Below are 5,033 nucleotides of genomic sequence, written 5' to 3' on the forward strand. Positions count from 1 at the left end.
CAGCAAAATGTGACAATAATGAATGAGGGTTTGATGGAGTGCAAACTTTCCCTCTGTCGTTGGCGTCGTCGTCGTCGTCGTCCGGGAAGCATACTGTTTGCATAAATTAAGGGGTCCGGAAAAGTTTTGCGCATGTTGGGGTTGGAGCTTGGAGTTGCCTTTTGTTGGTTTAATGGGTTTTGATGGACCTGCGTTAGGAAGTGTGTGCGGGTTTTTCAGAATTTGCATTAAATTTATGAGAATCATCATTTGTTTTGAACATGTCAGTTCTGCTTGAAACTAACTGCTAACCACATGCCAGTTTTATTGTGGATTTAGGGATCAATCGTGAATGGAATGCCTACACCCAAAATACAGGAATAGTGCGTTGCCAACAGCACATTTCTTGCGTGGAACTCTGACAACGAAACATTTAGTTTGCTATAAACTGGGTTCAAGCGCCCAATAACCCACATTTGAGTAAATAGCAAATGGTAGTTTCCATTTGACAGCAGCAAAAAAAAAATTACTCTTAAGTATATTCTACCCAAAATTAAGTTTAATTCACGTAATGGTCACGTTTTATGGACCATCCAGACATCTAAACAATCTCTTATCTAGACCAGACTTTTCAAAATTTATGCCTCGGTTCACTTTGTTAAAGAAAGGAGGCATCAAACGTTTTAACTGCTCACGGAATATTTTCAAATATTATTTCTCGGGACTCGGGAAATTATTTAAGTGGATGACCAAACATTTATGGAACTTATAAATCTTAATCTTTTGAATTGTTTTCTGGATGATCCAAGCAATGTGGTTAACTTTTGAGGTCAACGTTAGAGCTACAACAAAATGACGCATTTTAAGAAAATTCCAGATATTTTGGCCTTACCACACTCGTAATCTTCCGTCAACTGACTGTTTGGAGAATTCAAAAGAAAATTCAATGTAAATTGAACGACCATGTATGGAATTCTGGTTACAATAAATCATGTTAACCTTAAAACCTTATAAACATCAAATATATTATTTCATAGTATGCACACTTAGATATTTTCGCCGAGATGGGCACCACCGAGCAGCTCGGCATTTTATTTTGCTGGATCTCAGTGAAAAACTTGCCGAGATTCAGCTAACAAACGGGAATTTTGCCGAGATCTCAGCTAACAAACATATTTTTTGCTGAATTTCCAGCAAAATAAAATGCCGAGCTGCTCGGTGGTGCCCATCTCGGCAAAAAAATCTTAGTGTGTGTCATAAAGTAACAAACGTATAACGTTGTTTTGTTAAAAGAATTGGGAACATCTTGAAAAAAAAAAAAATTACATACACTGAGGCAAAAGAACGTAAGAATTCCATAAGAATCACTTATGAATTTTGGCCACGAGAAATTGGTATGAATTTCATTGATTTGCCTTATGAAAAATTATGCTAACAAAAATATCAAATCGGAGCAGACGGGAACCGACCAATGGACGTAATCACGGGGCCCATATGTTGACCACTCGTCTTCCAACGCTTGGGAAAATGAAATGGGTAAAGGCGTATTAAAGCTACCTCATGTTACCCGAAATTCATTCGTGAGTCACTCTTGTGAAATTCATATGTGTTGTTCATAAGTTGAGCTTAATGAACTTCTTAAATCTGTTTGCCACAGTGAATATTACAAACATTGTCATTATCACGAATGTTCAGACAACCTACCTGATGGGCGACGACTCGTTGAATTCAAATCTGCGCCGAACAAAGTAACTGTCTCCCTTGGTCTCGGTCCTGAGCCAATCGCTTCCAGTCGCCTTGGACGTTCAAGGACCTAATGTCCTCCTCAACTGCACAAAGCCAACACGTACGTGGCCTACCCCGAAGCCGACGTCCTCTTCCGGGTTCCCTGCTGAATATTGACTTCGCTTGACGCTCTTCCGGTATTCGTGCCACATGCTTAGCCCACTGTAGCCTGCCGTGTTTTATAAGCTTCACAATATCCATGCCGTTATATACTTGGTACAACTTGTGATTCATGCGACGCCGCCAGATGCCATTTTGCAGTTTACCGCCGAGTATTGTTCGCAGCACTTTACGCTCGAAGACACCGAAAGCTCTCCAATCGGCCTCTTTCAATGCCCACGATTCGTGGCGATAAAGGGCTACCGACAGAATCAACGTCTTGTACAGCGCGAATTTCGTTTTCGTACGCAAGCTGTGGGACTTCAGCTGGCTACGCAACCAGTAGAAAGCCCTAAAGTACCAAGATAAACAAATTCGTCCACAACTTCAAATTTTTCGCCATCTAGCACCACTTCACTACCAACACCACTATTGCTCCCACGCTTTCTACCGGCGACCATGTACTTCGTTTTGGTAGAATTTATCGTGAGACCAATCCTCGCTGTCTCTCTCTTAAAAGGCGCGAACGCCTCTTCCACTGCTCTACGCTCGATTCCGATGATGTCGATGTCATCCGCAAAACCAAGGAGCATGTGCGACTTTGTGATGATGGTACCGTTCCTCTGCACGCCAGCTCTCCCAATCGCTCCTTCGAGGGCGATGTTGAATAGCAAGTTCGAAAGAGCATCTCCCTGCTTCAACCCATCTAAGGTCACGAACGAGGCCGAAATCTCGTCTGCAACCCGTACATATGATTTCGAACCATCCAGCGTTGCACGAATCAGCCTAATTAGTTTCGTCGGAAAACCGTTTTCTTTTATTATCTGCCATAGCTCGTTTCTCTTTACTGAATCGTACGCTGCCTTGAAATCTATGAATGAGTCTTAAGTTGTATTCCCGGAACTTCTCAAGGGTTTGACGCAGGGTAAACATTTGATCCATCGTTGATCGACCCTCACGAAAACCAGCCTGGTATTCGCCGACGAAGGATTCCTCAAGCGGTCTCAATCTGTTGAACAGAACACGTGATAATATTTTGTACGCCGAGTTCAGAAGCGTGATTCCTCTGTTATTGGCGCACTCCAGTCTGTGTCCCTTTTTGTACAGGGGACAAACGAGACCATCCAACCAACTAGCGGGCAATTCTTCCTCCTCCCATATCTTGAGCAGTATACGGTGGATCATTTGGTGCAGCTGCTCACATCCGTGTTTGAGAAGTTCGGCCGGGAGCTCGTCCTTCCCCGCAGCCTTACTGTTTTTCAGCTCTCGTAACGCCTTTTTCACCTCTTCTGGCGTTGGTGGTGCCACAGCTTGACCATCGTCGTCGATGTGTGTTCTGTTTGTAGATGCTCTCTCGTTCTCTCCGTTCAGCAACGTCTCGAAGTACTCCTTCCACTTGGTAGTCACCATCGTTTTATCTGTCTATTTTGCGCCTCAGCAATAACGTGTTCCTCGTACTGCCTTTTTTTCCTGCGATGGGTTCGTTTCTCGGCTGACCTTGCTACCCTGTACCGCTCTCTGTTCTGACGGGTACCAGACACCAACATCCGGCTTCTGGCGACGTTCTTCCCCTCTGTCACTCGCTGGCACTCCTCGTCAAACCATCCGCTCCGGGGTCGCCTCTGAGCTGTACCTATCACCTCTCGTGCTGTTGTGCTCACCGCTCCGTGGACAGCTTCCCACAGATTGTTGAGACTCTCGCTCACGTTGATTTCCGCTATCCGCTCATTCAGCTTCTGGTGGTACTCTGCAGCAACACCATCTACTGTCAAACGCTGGATGTTGAAACGCTTCGATCTCCGGTTTCTGGAACTCGTAACGATCGATAGACGCACTCGAATTTTCGCGACAACGAGGTAGTGATCCAAGTCGATATTAGGACCCCTGAAGGCCCTGACATCTACGATATCCGAGAAATGCCGACCATCCACCAACACGTGGTCGATCAGGGAGCAAGTTTCGCCATTAGGGTGTCTCCAGGTGTGCTTTCGGATATCCTTGCGTGCAAAGTGGGTGCTACTGATGGCCATATCACGAGCAGCAGCGAAGTTTATCAGCTTCAGGCCATTATCATTTGTTGTAGAGTGAAGGCTCTCTGTTCCAATGATTGGGCGAAAGAATTCCTCTCTTCCGACCTGCGCCTTTTCATCTCCGATGACAATCTTCACATCGTGTTTAGGGCACTCATCATAGGTTTTATCCAGGCTTTCATAAAACGTGTCCCTCACGTCATCGGATTTATCTTTAGTCGGTGCGTAGATGTTGATCAGGCAGATCCGTGTTCTGCTCTATCGCCACCGCTGTAGTAGATATGGTATTTGAACGATGTGTTGGCGATAGGATCTACCGCCCTCAATTCACGTTCTCCAGATCTAAGCCACCGTACTTTTTGAATAGCAGCAACACTCACATTCATCTATTGCAGTTCACGGACCAGAAGGCCCACTCGTCCAGGTTCATTTAACGTTCTGACATTCCAAGAACCGAGTTTCCATTCATTGTCCTTATTTCGTTGCCGTTGTGTCAGTTGCCGAAAATTCCGTTCGTTTTTTCTTATTCTTACTTCATTTTTCTGAGTACTTTTATAATTCAGTATGCTACCGTACCAGGGTCGCGATACCTACATCGTGGTGATGGGGTTGCCATTTTAGGTTTAGTTGACACGATTCAACGTTTCTTGTTTCAGCCGCTGGATGCCAGACAGACGCTGTTTGAGCCGCACCTCCTGGTGGACAGACACTCGGGTTATTGTGTAGATGGGGCTGCCATCTTGGATTTAGCTGACACAATACAGCATTTCTTTTTCAGCCGCTGGATCCCAGACAGACGCTGTTCGAGCCGCACCTCCTGGTGGACAGACGCTCGACGATTCGCACCTCCTCAGCCTTGCTATCATCACGATATGGGTTAATCGTGATGACATTGCCCACAACCCGCTACCAGCACATATATGGGCATATACTGGCTGTCATCATCCGACACGTGGAAGCGTGAGGTAGGAGCTTGTGAAGACCAGAGCTATGTTGGACGCTCTTTCCCCTGTGGTCCTCACCATTTTGGGGGGTGCAGACAAATAAACTCTTTTTATTATACAACAGTTAGATTGTTCGAAAAATCACTTGGCAACTCTGCTTGTCACAGAAACTTTGCAAAACTTTCCAAAAATTTGG

Source organism: Ochlerotatus camptorhynchus, unplaced genomic scaffold (genome assembly GCF_037179485.1).
Source record: "Ochlerotatus camptorhynchus isolate MF236.1 unplaced genomic scaffold, CSIRO-AGI_Acam_v1.1 ptg000077l, whole genome shotgun sequence".
NCBI lineage: Eukaryota > Metazoa > Arthropoda > Insecta > Diptera > Culicidae > Ochlerotatus > Ochlerotatus camptorhynchus.